General features: G+C 36.4%; 1 long non-coding RNA gene across 3 annotated transcripts in view; it reads right to left on the reverse strand.

Annotated features, from left to right (window-relative positions):
• The window catches only part of LOC123849646 (uncharacterized), a 318,720-nt gene that overhangs the window by 103,381 nt on the left and 197,626 nt on the right, over nt 1–17,713 (reverse strand). For 2 of the 3 annotated variants that reach the window (XR_010407784.1, XR_010407786.1), the window contains one exon: nt 14,202–16,883. The exons of the other annotated variant lie outside the window; for it this stretch is intronic. This is a non-coding gene — a long non-coding RNA (uncharacterized LOC123849646). Of the gene's footprint in view, nt 1–14,201; nt 16,884–17,713 lie in introns of those variants that run through there. 3 annotated transcript variants of the gene reach the window in all.

Raw genomic sequence — 17,713 nt, forward strand, 5'->3', positions numbered from 1 at the left:
GGAAGCTCTGACCCAGCTGATGGGACATGAGGGGGTGCATCTTGGTGACGCCAGGGCACCCACATCAACAGTCCTCGTGACGGCAGTCGGCATTGGGGGAGGACCTCCTGGTTCCCAGGCCCGCGGTCCTTGGCCCTGTGCTTCCATTCCATCTGTACATGCAGGATGCAGGTCTTAGCACAGTTGTTTTGCGGATGGGTAAACTGAGCCGCAAGGAGACCGACTGAGGTTCCCACACTGTCACAGCTAACGTAGAGAGGAAGAGGGTTGTGAATGCTGCCAGTCTGCCTCCAAAGTGGGCTGTGCACACACCCCGAGTCTTAGATGACACCTGAAGGAGCTGATCCGAACAGGAGCTCTGGAAGGGCTTGTAGGAGGGCGGGAGCCAGGCTCAGTCTGCGTGCTCCTGGGCGACAGAGTCCCGCCTTCATCCACCTGGGCCTCTGCTGTAAGAGTGCTCAACCAGCAGGGATGCAGCAGGGGACTCAGGAGGGGGCAATTATATTATTTATATTTATTCCATTATTTAATCTACCAAAGTATATTATCATTTAGGTATTTTTTTAATGCACAGAACTCAAGATATACATAGTTAATAGATGTGAACACATTTAGTAAAGATAGCAGATTAAAGGAATTTGTTAAATGGCACAAAAATAAATCAATTCCAATTTTCTGAAAACATTTTTCAAGTTTTCTAAGGTTCTAGTGTCAGTGAGCAAAAACTGATAATTGAACCAGATGTTTCACTACTATGTTACAAGAACCACCAAATCTCCGGTCTTAGCATACTAGAGTCTTCACTGTCTTCTAACTCTGTTTCAATCAATTCGACACGTCACTTGAAACATACCTACTCATAGTTATAACTTTCCATATGGGAGTCCACTGATTAAACAGAAGTTGATGATTTCTTAATAAAATAACCTATTCAACCTGGAAAAAAAATAAGAAATCTACAAAAGAACAGAAACTGGGCAACTTCAGAGAACAAGGCAGAAGGACTAATGGGCTGTTTTAGGGGAGCTACGATCTGGATGACTGAAGAGTATAAGGGAGGTTTGAGGAAAGTGAAAAGTTATGAGAATGGAAACAAGACCATATCAAAGGAAAGTTGCAACCTCGCCTACTTATGTTGAGTATTAAATTCAGGCTGGTGGCCATGAATTTATGAATGATATCTATCTGGCATGTTATATGATTTTTTTTTCTAGCAACACTCAGTCTTAGGGTGGAGATGTAGGGATATCTAACAGCTTGGTTCAACCAGCACTAAGTTTTCCCCAAGGAGTACAACAAAAATAAAGGACAAGAGAGTAAAGAATATATGTATGAGTGATTTTACTGACATTTCATGTGAAGTGAGCTCAATAATATGGGAAGTGAGGAGAGGAGGGGGCAGATAGATAGAAGGGAAATGTTTGGGTTGATGAATTGGAGGCATCAAGAGATAAAATTTTGCAGTAAAAAGATACAAGGACGGGGCAGCTGCTTGTTGGAATCATAATTTTCAGGGTGGAGCAATTTCAGGTGATGACAATGTCTGGAATATGACCATGGAAATAGGAGGGCATTTAGTTGATTCTGATGTCAGGAGCTTGGATGGAAAATAAAAATATCATTCAGGTGGTAAAACCTTCAATACATGAAGCTAATAACTAGGGCAATACCTTGAGCAATTAAATAGATTGTGGTGTCATTCTGTGCTAAAGGAAACAGAAGACAGGAAGGGGTAGCTTTGTGGGGTAAGTCTACCAGCTCAGTTTTGTACCCATTGAGTCTGAGTTTCCTATGTGGTGGCAAAATAGATCAGTCCAGTAGGCAGCTGGCCATATAGATTGGACAGCAAGAAGAATAAATGGGACATTACTAATTATAGATGATAATTTAATTAAGTAAACTAAAATGAGATAAACCAAATAGATTGTACAGATTATTTAAATTCTGACAGAAATCTTATGTGATATATTACTGTACTTTTATAATACCTGAAATTACTGCTTATAATTTTATGTGGGTACATGATTTATATATTCCTTATATTTTACACACACACACACACACACGCACACACACACTTCATCAACTTTATCACTAGCTTTTTGATTTCCAGGCCATATTTTATCGTTGATTTTGTTTCTATAGTGCTTAATAGAGGTCTCTGACTATACTAGATAATATATGTCTCTCATTTACTAAATATATTCAATTTATTTTTTGAATCATGTTTCTGAGGTTTTCTCAAACGCAGATAACACAGTTGTCCATGTTCTATTTTGATGATACTAAAGTCTTCCCTGTTCACTCACTTTAGGAAGTGGATCTGACACAGTTAACATTTAATTCACTCCCGCATGTATCTTGTCTTCCCACCTTTTGCTAGGGTAACTTAAGAATATTCCATTTGTGATTGATTACATCCTGGCAGAGCAATAGGGTTAAGAAGTCAGGCAATGTCAATAATAAGGAAGTACAGCAAATTGATTAAGTTTCTGTTTAGAAATTTACTCTCAGGCTAATCGCTTCTTTATGTAGGAGACTAAGCCCTGACCATGGACTGAGTAAATAAGAACAAGTTTGAATTTTGAATTTTTACAAGCATGATGGAATTAATATAATCAATTTTCACACTGTATCCTAAAGCCATGTACACAGAAAGAGCAATGGACTTAAAATCAGATAAAATCTGCTTTTAAGTTTTACTACTTCTTAGTTATACAGTTTTTGGCAAATCTGTGCTTCTCTGACCTTAAGTTTTTTCACCTGGAAAATGGTGATAATGAAGTGAAAGATAACAAAACCACGTGGCTTATGAAGGCTTTCTACAAGCGTGTCGATATAATTAGAACAAACAGGGAAGTATAACTTCATTCAGCGTAGTCACCACTGAAGGAAATCTCGACTAAGTCACCAATAAAGGTGAAGATCTAAGTTCCTTCCAGGGATGCTACAAATTTGGCACAAATGGGATAAATCACTCCAAAGTTTATTTTTCAGGAGACAATTAATTAAATATAAAAACACAGTGGTCAAATAATACAAGAAAAAGTATGATTCATGGTGTTCTTTTTTTTTTTTTTTTTGCAGTTTTGGTGATTAGCTTGCATTTTGTCACCAAACCCCTCAAAGTTTTCAGAGACATTCCAAAGTTTCAGTGAAAACCCTAGAAAGTGCAGGTGTAAAAAAAAAAAAAAAATCCCAGCTCAGTCAAGAAGAGGAAGAGGAGGAGAGATGGGTCAGTAACCCTCTCCTCTGATTAGTGATTAAAATAAGCCCAGTGCATCCCAGTAACAGGCCCCCAATGGTTGCTTCTGGTGACAGAGGTAATTGGTGTCCTGGCTTTTCTCACAAAATACTGCTCTTCCATCTGCCCTAATTATTAGTCCTATTCTTTCTCCACTCTTTGGCGAAGACTTGGTCTGTTCTTAATTTGGGGTCTGCTGCATGGGAGTGCTTAGCATTGCTAATTTTGGAACGAATTACTTGAAGTGGAACCTTTGAGAGAAACTAAATCCCAAACCCTGAATTCCTGGGTCGGTTGTCTGAAGTTTGCTACACTGTACTTTTCAAAAACCAACATGTCCTCTCAGGCTTGTTGGGAATCGGGAATCTGTGTCAGAAGAACAGATGTTAAAATACACAGCCACGTTTCCCACAATTTCACCAGCAGTGGGTATATATAAAAGTGATCATCTTTAATATGACATTAATATTTAGCAACAGAATACTAAAGTATGACTAAAACGAACATAAATAAGTAAGTAAGTAAGTAAGTAAGTAAATAAATAAATAAATAAATAAATAAAATGAAGTATGACTAAAACTGAAAATCAAGCAAATCAGCCCTCAGAGTATGAGTTTGCCATGGAAAGCCTGTGATTTCTTTAGAGTGGATGTCCGGTAGGCTTTCCAAAGGGTAGGGGGTTTAGTCTTCCTGTTTGGAGGATGGGAAGCACGTCTTTTCTTTTCCTGGTTGATGTATTCTGGCTATGGTATGTGTTCTGTGTTCCGGAGGTGGGTTTGGACATGGTGGAGGGAGCTCAGCTTTGAGCTATTTTACTGTGTGGATTTAATTAGGCTACATATTGTAGAGAGGTTGCAGCAGTACAAATAGTTTCTTTGCTTATGTTTAACTACAGGATGCCATTGTCCAAATGGAGGAAGAAAAAAAATACTTTTTCCATTTAAAAATCAATGTTATTCATTAAATTAGAAAAAAAATGTACAGACTCCTATAGATTAGTCACTGGATAAAAGATTATTCAAGTGAAGCATACCTCTGATGAAATTTAGGAAGCAACTACATTATAGTTCATAACTAATAATTTCTGGGTTACTGAAAGATTGATGAGTTGAGACTTCGGACTTCAGAAATTTTACCTTTTGCATCCAGTTCACTGAAGGAACTGCGTATTTTGTAGGCTGCAGTAGAAAGGTGGATAGAAAAGGTGTGAAATATTAGAAGGGACCCTGGGCAGAACCTCAAAGAGCCAGGATGCTATTTTCAGTTATCCTGCTAACTAATCATGTTAGCAGAGGCCACTCAGGCAACCTTGTGAGATTTAATTTCTTGCTTATAGAATTCCAACAGTAGTGGAAGCTCTGCCAATGACCAGCTGTGGGGCTTTGGACAAGTCACTTGACCTTCCTGAGCTTCTGCTCACATTTACAAAGTGGAAATCATAATACTCACCTTCTCGAGTTGCATGAGGATTAAATGAAAAAATATACATGAAGGATCTCTCAGAAAAACCTGAAACAGAGTAGCTACCATCATGAAGGTGATTAATCATAAGGATATATAGTGCAATATAGTTTTATTTTAATGGGGTGTATGTGGTTGTTTCATATTTGCATTAAAGTATTTTGCAGGTCCCAGAAACACTTACGTGAAGATGTTACTTCAGTGTGGGCCTGCCTAATCTTACTCTCTACTGTGGCAGACTTTTCTTTCTCGAAGCAAAGCTGCTAGAGTGAAGTTTGGATAGAGAAACAGAAAACATGTATGTATACTCAGTGATTGTGGCATCTCTGTTTTACTTTCTTTTCATCACAGGCTCTAGGAATAGCACAGAACCAGGAAATTTGTTACAAGCAGGACTAATTAAATGATGCACTGGGCCTGTGCAGAGTCTTTTTTGCTTTTCCTGCTGTACGTTAGAGAGAAAATCCAGTATTAGAGAGAAGATGCTCTTTAAGGGGGTATACTCAAGATGTGGAAGTTTTGGTCTTTAAGTTAAACATAGATGACCCCTGTGTACATTAGTCCGTGGAAGAGATCGTTTTTGGATTTTCTCCCCCACCCCTCCCATTTCTTCGCCTTAAGTATTTTATTTTTTAGTTAGTTCATTTTTTTTCTTTTTTCTTTTATCAGATGTGTTTTGCACATGAAAGGAGAGGATGCAGATAGAAAAGTGTTTAATTTTCCTAAGGCTGAGAAGCTATAATGTCTTTAGGGTAATTAAATTATGATTTTGTGACTCTTTCAATATGGATTATCAAACTTGATGCCTTTAGAACCTACAGTAGATCCTTTGAAAGCCACGGCTAACATTTCACTATTTTCCCACCTGGACACCTAGTCATCTCAAAAGGGAAAAAGATACGCTTTTTACTTCAATTGTTGGATAGCATCTTCATATGTTTTATTTGTAAAACAAAACATACACATTATGAAAAGGACAAAACATGCACAGAGTGAAAAGAAACCATGTAGCTTACATAGGCACATATTTTTACATATTTGTTTCTAAATGTACAAACAGGATCTGCTCTACAAAATGCTCTAGGATGGTATTTGTTTCAAATTTATGTAATCAGCCATGTTGCAAGATGGTATTCAAAAAGAAGCTTAAAGATGTGTTATCCTTGTTTCATATCTAACATCCTCTCTCTCTCTCCCTGTGGACCAATAAATAGCAGAGATGAAAAAATACCTAACGTCAAACAGCACAGTAAAATACAGAAGTCTTTATGTTTCAAAAGCATAATCACGACTAAAAGATAAGTTCCAGCCGGGAGAGAAGCTCTTGTGTTCGAGTCGAGCTCAGTTCAAGTTCAGGGGTTCCGGCTATTTGGTAGATCTTAAAGTTTATAAGCAGTTTCCAGATGTGATACTATCAAACTATAACTTGAGTTCAGTTCATTAAAATTTCACTGTTCATCAGGACTCTCCATAGAATTCCCAACATTCTCGCTCTCTCATATATTCATTTTAATGGTCCTTTGGCAAGCTGGATCTTGTACTTGTAGTTTAAATGACAGGCATCACTCTTCAGCACATGATTATCTGATTCCTGAACCAGTGCATGCGAAACAAGACATGTGCGTTTCTGGAAAATCAGGCCTTGCTAAAAGAGTGGCTGGCACAACTTCCCACTGGCAATCAAACCCAAGGATCTTTTAATTATGAAACAGAGCTGGGAAAAAAAAGAGAGAGAGAGAGGAAAGAGGAGAAAAAAGTGCCCTGAAACACTGGATTATTACTGTGCTTCAGTTCTATTAGCTTATTGCCAAGGGTTCCAGCAATGCTTACTCTGAACATAAATGAGTCTCTTAAATATGATTTAGGGTTTTCCAAAGATAGAGATTATTCCAAAATAATAAAACCCCTTGGCCTGGCTGAGGAAGACTGAATCATCTTTTATTAGGAAACTTTATATTTTCCTGGGTTACTAAAAGTTGTTACATAAGGTCACAATGAGCACATTGGCTGGCCCTAATCTCTGAGAGATAAGATCAAACACCCAGTAGAGCAAGATAGATGGTATGCACTGATCGGGCAAGTTACTCCCCAGTTTAGGCATTCCTAGCTGTGGTGGGAAAGCATTACCTGGGTACCTGTGCTGACCAGTGCTTTTCGCAGACAGAACTCTACTTGAAATACGCTCCTTACTCAAGTTTTGGACAAGGCTCCCTGCCAGTATGACTACTGGAAGGCATCGTAAAGATTTTTTTCAATCAAAGTCCAAGGCAATATAAAGGGTCATTCCAAAAGACTGATAAAATAAGAAGGGGAGGGACTACTTGGCAAAATGAATGTATTAAACACCCTAATTCCTTTTAAATCCATTTCAATGACTGATGGGAATTTGAATCTGTTCTTTTCTGTTTTCGGACCACATGCTATTTCACAAATCTTATTAGAAAAGACTTTAATTTTTTAGAAGTTAGGGACCTTTTTCCTGCTGGATTAGCTTCTAAAATTTTCGATGAGTTAACTTTGGGAAGCAGGAGTGTACATTTTATTTACTCTTCATCAACTTGTATTTGGGATGATAATGGAACAAATTTTAATCAGATTAGAGAAAGAGAAAGCAGATGATAATCCTTTGTGAAAAAAAGATAAATAAATAGCACTTCAAAGCAGGAATTGGCAAAAATATAGGCAGAGCCTATAGCACGCAGCTCTCGAGCTGAGGGTAGTATTTACATTTTTTAAATGGTTGTAAAAAAGAAAGAGAATTTGAAACAGAGACAATGTGCCCACAAAGCCTAAAATATTATTTATCCTTTACAGACAAAATTTGTCAACACCTGTTCTAAATTAATGGATATCTTACTGTACACTTTTAAATTACTTCTCACCTATATTCTGTAATTGTAAATATGTGAATCGCAAAACTAAAAAAAGAACGAAGAATAATTTTTCAAAAGTTAACAATAGTATATTACGAGTGTGCACACTGTATGATTCCATCTGTGTGAAGTTTAAAACCAAGCAACACTAAAGCTATGATGCTAGAAATCAGATTACTGGTGACCTCTGGATGATATTGACAAGAAAGCTGTGTGAGTGAACCTCTTAAGGTAAGGGAACGTTTTGTATCTTAACTGGGGTAGGTTACAAAAGGATATATACAGACTTAAAATTTCACTGAGCTTTCCAGTCGAAATGTACAATTGACTGAATGTGCTATAGCTCAATAAACAAATAAATTCCTAAATAAAAACATACATACATTCATGATTTACGCACTTGCATTTTATAGTATAGAACATAAAACAAAAGAAAAAGAGAAAAAATTTAATATTATCCAAAAAAGAACCATTACCTACAAAGTAACCCCATTTATTTATTTTTATTTTTATTTTTTTTAGATTATTTATTTATTTATTTGACAGAGAGACACAGCCACAGAAGGAACACAAACAGGGGCAGTGGGAGAGGGAGAAGCAGGCCTCCCGCTGAGCAGGGAGCCCGATGCGGGGCTCGATCCCAGGACCCTGGGATCATGACCTGAGCCGAAGGCAGACGCTTAAGGCCTGAGCCACCCAGATGCCCCCAAAGTAACCCCATTTAGATTGACAAGAGATTTATCAACAACAGCAATAGAGGCCAGCATTCAATGGAATGTCTTTTAAATACTAAAAGCCTAAATTAAAGCCTAAAATTCTATAACTTGCTACAATGTCATTCAAAAATATAAACAAAATAAAGCCTTCTTCAGGAAGCATAATAAGAAAGCTTTGGATATATAGGCCATCAATGAAAGAACTACTAAAGAATGTGCTTCAGGAAGAAGGCAATAGAACTTAAAAGAAAGAAATGGTGGGGCACCTGGCTGACTCAGTCGGTAGAGCATGAGACTCTTGATCTCAGGGTTATGAGTTTAAGTCCTATGTTGGGCATAGAGCTTACTTAAAGAAAAAGAAAAAAAATAGAATTAAAGAATCACTATAGAACTAGGAGATAGATAAACATAGGGATAAATATAATTAAGCATTTACTATAAAAAAGTAACCATAATAAAATGATTAATTTAGAAGTGTTTGAAAAATAAGCTTGAATACCAGAGAGCTCATATACAAATTCACTGAACCATATACTTAATGTTTGTACATTTCACCGTGTATATTACACTGAAGTTGTAAAACGCTCCTAGAATAAAAGCCCTCACCTCCCACCATCATTAATGCAAAGATAAGAGTCACCATTGTTTGATGGCCTCCTATTCACCCTTTTGGTGAGGGATGGATTCCCACCCTAGGGTTATGGGAATGGCTGAACACACAACAGCTGACACTGAACAGATGAGATAAACAGCCGTTTATTAGTTACATAGACCCTTTCTTGGCGAGAGGACCTCAGCTATGGGAGCAGATTGAGGAGGAGAACTTCCAGCTAGGCTATTTAAGGTTGTCTGGTTTCTCCCAGATGTTGAGGCAACACATAACATTGGGCCTTAATGTTCAACCCTATATCACAATCATTGCCTTGCCTAAGAACTCAATTAAGTCATGGGAGGGATAATACCCACGCGTTAGCTGTCTTTGGGTAGTTATAAGAGGAGGGTATCACTCAGTAATATGTCTAATTCTTATTTCTAGTGGGTCTGAGAGAGTAAAATTTGAATGAAAGGAGGTGGAAATGAAAAGGCATTGTAATGCAGACTGTACTTACATTGTTGATATTAGAGCAGTGAGGAAAAAATGGTATAGTATCTAAGAACTGACGTCTGTTCTTCTAGGAGCATGTGCACATGTGTGTGTATATTTGTGTGTTTCTAAGAAAAAAAGGTCCACACTGAGTAGACTCAGTGGGTTATCTACTTCCATACCAGTGCGAATGCCTCATGAGAAACTGCACTATGTGCATCAAAGCCCCAAATGGAATCTCCTGCTGTAGACCTGGAGCCTTCTTGTCAAATACTCAGGCTTAAAGAGCATTTTGATGAAGGGGAAGGAGAAATCCTGAAGCAAAATTAAATTCTGAAGGTGGAGATGTTTAAAAAAGTGAGTGCAAAATCACATAGTGGAGGTCTAAAGAAGATGCTCTAGCAGGCAAAGAGGTAGATCTATGGATAAGTAAGGAAGTTTAGGAATTATGTCTTCTAGAAGCATACTTCCAGCAAAAGGACACAATCCTATGTGTTAATATTTCCTTCCCACCTCTTCCTTACCCCCATATATACTCATTTCTTAAAAGTTGGTAAGTGTGGGGGCGCCTGGGTGGCTCAGTCGTTAAGCGTCTGCCTTCGGCTCAGGTCATGATCTCAGGGTCCTGGGATCGAGCCCCGCATTGGGCTCCCTGCTCGGCGGGAAGCCCGCTTCTCCCATTCCCACTCCCCCTGCTTGTGTTCCCTCTTGCTGTCTCTCTCTCTGTCAAATAAATAAAAATCTTAAAAAAAAAAAAAAAAGTTGGTAAGTGTGAAGAAAAAACATTCTCCCAAACCTTAGAAAATGGTGTTAAAAGAAGAACTTTGTTTTACAATATTATGAGTAGACTCTTCTGGAAAATATTTAGCATTTCTGATTTTGATAATTTTAAGTATTTTTCTGGGAAGTTACATTTTCCTCACCCAACTAATCATCATTCTCTTAGCAAGCCAAATGACTTTTAACTAGATATTTCCTTGTTATACTTAGCTAACAACATTTTCTGTCCACTTTTAGTTTCCTATAAAATCCACCCAAAGAGAAATTTAAGTCTTCTCCCTTGCAGGCAAGTTTGAAATAAAATTCTGACATGTGCTCACAATCAATTTGTCTGAAAAGTTGCTTTAAAAATAGACAAGTATCTATTTCTTATTATAAAGAAAACATGGTAGAATTTACTTCATGACTGCAACCGCTTTCTTATAGTCAAATGCAACTCTCTAATTTGAAATGTGGCAGAGAGCACTTGGAGAAGCAGGAGGGGATAAACTGTTAGGTCAACAATTGCTGAAGAATAGATGTTAACTTATGGGGTTGATCCTTGCAGATGTGTGTAAAAGCATTTAAATCTCCGCCTGTCCATTTGTAGGCATATGTGGAGAAATCCTGTATCCAACCTGGCAATCAAAAGCTTCATATATGGTCCTCAGAAAAAGAAAAAAGAAAAAAAAAAAGCACATTAAGGCTTGGAGAAGCCTCTTGCAGTCGATCCTTGGCCATCTAAAACATTTTCTCTAGGTATATCAAATAGAGTTCATCAGCTACGGCACTTTTTAACTGGAAGTAAGTTTGCCCTGAACCCACCTCTTCTGGGACACTTGGCAATGTCTGGAGACATTTTTAATTGTCAAGACTGGGGAGGGAGAAGGATTGTCACTGATATGTAGTTGGTAGAAGGCAAGAATGCTACTAAATATTCTATAGTGCACTGGGTAGTCCCTTACAACAAAGAATTATCCAGCCCAAAATGTCATTAGTGCCAAGGTTGAGAAACCGTGAGCTAAAATGTAAATGGTAGTAACTTAATGATGACACTGTCAAAGCTGGCCTGGGTAAGTGTGTGAAGTGGATGAGAACGGCTAGAAGTGAACGATAAAAGAACGATCATATTTTTCAAGGCTTTACCAAGAAAAGTCTTATGGAAATGATGTTATCCAAACTCAAAGTAAACTTTTAAAAAGAGTAGGTCAAATGGTAAAACTCTTCCCTCCTAAGGGGTTACCAGGCTTCAAAGAGTTAATTTGAATCGGAAAGTGAATGAATATAATAACTATTGAAGGCAAGGGAGGGAGAGAGAAAGGAAGAGAGTGAGTCTCTGGCAATTAATAATATCTAGCCAACTGGAGTTAGCTGGGTTAAGATTCTGGCTGCCGTTGCCTGGGAAAAAGGCCTTTCTCTCAGGGAGGAAACCAGTGACCAAGTTCAGGATTGGGTCAAATTAAGGTTGTATTCCAATAGAGGGGCTATGAGTGGGAGCCAGAGAATCAGATTATTGGGGAAGTTGGGGGCAGGGGTGCCAAGATAACCAGCTGAGCGCAAAAGAACTGGAAGCAAAGCCAGGATAAGCAGAAAGTCACATGGAACACAGCACAGGAACTGAGTGGTAAATTTGGCAGTGGGTTTCAGAATCCCAGGAGAAATACTCTGCCGATCAGTCTGTGGGCACAGCCACATTATGAAGCTTGTGCCCACGGCCCTCAATCGCACTCTTCTGGCTCATCAGACCCAGTCTAATTTTATCCCAATGAAAACGAAAAGATCTCATTTGACATTTCCTTGGACGTCCTTGTACAATGTGTAACAAACCCAGACAGGAATAAATCTTGTTAAGGCTCAACTCTCAACGGAGGCAGCTACCTGCTCTATTCATCCTGGACCCCAGAATCTTGGTGTAAAAATCTGGTGCATTCATATATGCGGGCATTTTTCTAGAATAATATCCTGAGAGTTATCATATTCAGTTAGGCAACAAGAGGATTGATTGAAAATGACTGAACTATATAGCATTTAACTCTTTAATGATTTTACTCCCAGAATAATCCAGGTTACTCTTGCAACAAAAAGGAAAAGACTCCAAGAAAGTTTAGTAAAATAACTTTACCAATAGTAAACAGGAAAAATAAACAGAACTGTAGAAATTTTGAATGTAATAGACCTTGAAAAAATAATAAATTGAACCAGTGAAGTGTTGTCAAGACTGGGGAGGGAGAAGGATTGTCACTGATATGTAGTTGGTAGAGGGCACTGTGTCATGTACATTATAGACCTTTGTTATTTTATTCAGTCTTTCCAATCTGCAAGGTGTGTGTTGTTTTAATATATATACTAGGCAGCTGCCCTACAAATCATGTAGGTAGGCATGAGAGCAAAATATCTGGGAGCAATATTTCATGTATAGTGGGCTGTTTGTTTGTTTGGGGTCAATAAAAGAACCACACATGGGCTTCAGAGTTTAGAAAGCATAAGTGTTTTAGCATGATAGTGAGAAAATTGGGAAGTAGAAATAAACTCCCACCTCAGAAGTAAAGACACACATACTAAGAAGATGCCTGTTTAATACAAACAGTGGCCACATTTCTTGATCTCATGACAAATTGATTCTACTTACCTGGGTGTAGAAAATGGAGGGTACTGGAGCAATCCATAAATAATGTCTATGGGCAAAGCCCAGATCTATAGACCTTTATTCAGTGAAAGAATAAGAAAAAAACAAGAACTCTAAGACATGGGGAATTTGAACCATGCATAAAAAAGAGACCTCTGAAGACACAAGATAAGATAAGGATAAGGATATTTCTTGAAAATTGTTAACGACAAGCATTAAGATACAAGAAAAACCTATTTATCATTTTTATAAGCTAGCTTATGTGAGGTAAAAAACAACGATCAAATATCAGTGGCTACCAACTAATAAGTGTAGTTCTTGTTCATACTACTTGTCTATCACAGGTCAGCTTGAAAGTTCTGCTTATCTTTATGCCTTGTGTGGCTCAGGCTGATAGAACTTCCTTTTCTCCTTTGGCTTCCTTGACTGCAAAACCAGGAAAAGGGAGCATGGAAAACTAAACATTGACTCTTAAAATTTGTACCCAGAAGTGACATGCATTACTTTCACTCACATTGCATTTGCTAAAGCAAGTCGTAGAGCCTAAGTTCTCAGAGCAAGTTGGTTTAGAACAATCCTACCCTGTGCTCAAAATGAGAAAACTGATATTTGTTAAAAATTTCTCTAACAACTGTCACAATCAACCCTTTGACTCACAAATATATGGTTGACTTTTCTTTCTATCAGCAAATTATACTTGTCCCCATCCCAAATCCTCTCCAATTACTACATTATATTTGCCTCCTTCCCAAGACCTATCCAATCACTACCTTGAGATAAAATTCTATATGTATCTCCTCTTGATATGGAAATCCATGAACCAAAATGGCAATTATCTGTCCTTCATGGTTCCTAATATGAAACTGCCAAAAGGATCAGGTTATCCAAATAAACATTTAGAAAAGAGGGGGAGAGATTCTGTCGGCCCTGGTCCAAAGCAATTCTGAAGTCCTTCTAGGTTATTACAAGGATACTGTATTCTGAAGGCAGAAAATGCTCTTTTATTAGCACTTGATTCCATTCCCTGAAATAGTTTCCATGTTCTTGACTTTGGAGGCCCCTCAGTGATGTCCTTCTTTTTACATTATCATCTTTGGCCACATGTGGAGAGATTAACAAAGCTCTACCTTTGAGACCGATTAACTTTCTCAGGCTGCTTCCTGGATGTAGAATTTTGTGGGGCCAAAGGATCTTACTTGCAATTAGCCACAAATAATAAGGTAATTAGGAATAACCAAGCAATAAATGTTCAGAATCTATGTATATATGTATGTTATGTATCTCTGTATCTAGAGATGTCTAGAGATACTGATAGAGATGTCTATCTCTACAAATATAGAAGGATATACCCTGCACATTTGTTGTATCTATCTATAGATCGTATAAATATATAGAGATATATATGTCTAATCTTTATATAGATATACATGAATAAATGATATCTATAGATATAGATATGTATATAGATAATTAGAGAGGGTTTAAGGCTTTAGAGAAAGATCTAAATAAATAAAAGTGATGATATCTCCATTTTAAATTCAGATTTTTGCATATCATTACTGAATATTATAAACATGTCACTTCTCTTCACAGTTTTCTATAAATAAAATCTCCTATAAAATATTTACCTTGCTTTATTATGGAGCTGAAAAGCTTTGTATAATGTTCAGATGGAAGACATAAACATAAGAATATCCACAGACTTTTCAAAAACAAAGTGACACTGAAAAGATGCATCCAGATTGAAAACTTAATTTTAAAAAATCTGTATTGTGTATAAACACATAGAAATGGAAGTAGAAGGACACATTCTGAATTCCTGACAGATGATACCGTGGGAAGAGTAATTGGAATGAGAAGGTGAGAATGATTAAGGAGATCTATTTAATGTTACTGTGTATACTATGAATGTTTTATAATGAAATTAAAAATGAATTGATAGCACCTGTAGTTCTGTCCAAGATGGAATTTCAGCAAATGGATTTACATTGCAGCCTAAAACAACCAAAAAAATGACCAAAATATATGAAACAGTCATTCCAAGATACTGAATATCAGGCAACGAATGATACTAATCCCTGAGAAATAGGGAACAAGTGAGATGAGCACTATCTTTGTCTCACATCTCTGCCTTGAAAAGTTTCCAGGACACAACAGAAGAAGGCAGGTGGAGTGTACTCAGGAGATAGAGCCAAGAGTCTAGGGAGACTTTGTGGTTAGAGTTTGCAGCACAGAGTACTGGAGAGGAGAGAGCTACACAAAGACAGCTCTAAACATCTGAAGATAGTCCCCCTCTAGTCCTCAGCTGAGCACTGGTAAGTACAAGCACTTGAGAAAACTCCCACACAAAAAATTGATAGTAACTGTGCCCAGCATTCATATAGGACTGAAATAATGCCTTTTCTCACCAACCAGAGTGGAAAACCTCAAGATTCACGGGGCATTGGGTAGAGTACACATGAGCATCTTGCCTCAATAGTTGGGAATAATCAGCCCCAGACTGACCACTACTTTGACCGCCCCTTCCCCCTGACAAATCTTAAAAGCAAGACTCAAAGGGATAAAACTGTTTCAAGGAACTTAACCACACTCCAGAACAAAATTCAGGAATATTTATGAGAATACAAAAATATCCCACACCTCAAATGGTAAAATTCACAAGATCTGGCATTTAATAAAATATTACCAGACATTCAAAGAAGCAAGAAAATATAACCCATGGTGAAGAAGAGTATCAATTACTCAAATCCAACACAGACGTTAGAATTAACAAAGAAATTAAAACAGTAATTGTAACTGTATTCCATATATTCAGTCTTAAGTAGAAACATGAAAATATTTTTAAAATACCCAAAGAGAAGCAAATTTTAGAGATGAAAACTACAATTTGTGATTTTTAAAAATATACCAGAAAAGATCAATGAACTTAGAGACATCCAATAGAAACTATCAAAAAAGTATCCCAGAGGGAAAGAAAAAGAGAAAGGAGAGAGAAAGAGAGAGAGAATGGTACATCTGTGAGCTGTGGGAAAACTTCACAGTTTAACATATATGGTATTGTTGTCCTTGGAGAAGAGAGGTTTAGTGTCAGAAAAAATATTTGAATAAATAATGGCCAAGGTTTTCCAAATATGATAAAAATGATAAATTCATGGATCTAAGATCTACAAATCCAAAACATAAACTATATTGAGGCACTACATATCACATTGTTCAAAGCTAGTGGTAAAGAGAAATCTTAAAAGCAACAAGAGGAAATTTTTTTAAGTTAAATATCAGGGAACAAAGACAAGAATGATATGAGGTTTCTTTTCAGAAACATTGAAATTAGATGATAGTGCAGCAACATTTATTAAGTAATGAAAAAAACCCACCCAATGTCACCTAGAATTCTATATTTAGCAAGAAAATCTTTCAAAAATGGTCAGATAAAGATGTTTTTTCAGACTTGATGACCAGAAGATTCATGCTACAAAAAAAAAAAAAAAATTAATTAAAAATAAATTAAAAATAAAGGAAGTCCTTTAGGCAGAAGGAAAATGATGCCAGAAATTAGGGTCTACACAAAGGAAATAAGAGCACTGGAACTGTTAATGCATGGGTAAATCTATACTTTTTTTTTCCTGTTATTTCAATCTCTTTATAAGATAATTGACCATTTAAACAAAAATCGAGTAAGGATTCATAATATTTAGTATGTAACAACATGTAAAAGTAGATATATGACAATAATACAGGAAGGTCAGGAAGGGAGAAATGGAATTTACTAATATAAGTCTTTTATACAACATGAGAAGTGGTACCACATCACTTAAAGGATACTGTAATAAATTAAAGATGTGTGTTATAGTCATAAAATGACAAAGAGTTATAGCTAATAAGCTACAAAGTAGATATGAAAAAATGGTAACAAAATATGAAAAGATTTTCAAAAGGCAGAAAATGAAGAATACTTGAAGAAAGAAAAAATGGGACAAATAACAAGGCAAGATAGTTAACTATAAACATGTTAATAGTCACATTAAATGTAAATGGTTTAAATACCTCAATTAAAAGGCAGAAGTTTCCAGGTTGGACAAAAATAGCAAGATCCAGTTGTATTTCACCTACAATAAATGTACTTTAAAATAAAGACAAAAATAGATAAAAGTAAAATGATGGAAATATATATACACATATATATCATGTTAATATTAATTAAATCAAAGGTGGAGTAGCTACGTTAATATCAGACAAAGCAGATATCAGATAATATCAGACAAAACAAAATATTACCAGGGATAAAGAAGGAAATTTTATAATGATAAAGGGCACAATTCATCAAGAAGACATAATAATTATTGAAGTTTATTGACCTAATAACAGAGCTTCAAAATATATAAGCCAAAAGTGATAGGACTTCAAGAGAAACAGGTACATCTACAATTATAGTCAAAGATTTCAATATTCCTTTCTCCATAATTGAAAGAACAAGTAGATAAAAATTTAGAAAGATGCTGAATCTATAGCAATACTATCAACCAAGTCACTTCTTGAAATTTATAGTAAATTCCACCCAAAAACAGCAGAATAATCATCCTTTTAAAGTACACATAAATATTTACCTATATAAACCATATTTTGTGTCAATAAATTTAAACTGATTCCAGTTATACAAAATAGTTCACTAAACACAACGGAATCAAATTAGAAATCAGAAGAGAAAGATATCTGAAAAATCCCTAAATATATATACACTAAAAATAAACTAATATACTACTTATATAATTAAAAAATTACTTAAAATATTGAAAAGAAATGAAACATTAGAACATCATTAACATTGCCCAAACATGTCAGGAGTAAAAAAATAGAAAGAACATAACAGAAAATCAGCTGATAAATACAAATAAAGTTTCTAGTTCACAAAGAATACAGAGAAAGAGGAAAGTGAAGAGAATTAATGATAGA

Source organism: Mirounga angustirostris, unplaced genomic scaffold (assembly GCF_029215605.1).
Source record: "Mirounga angustirostris isolate CCGP_5_RB_7025 unplaced genomic scaffold, mMirAng1.0.hap1 SCAF_15, whole genome shotgun sequence".
Lineage (NCBI taxonomy): Eukaryota > Metazoa > Chordata > Mammalia > Carnivora > Phocidae > Mirounga > Mirounga angustirostris.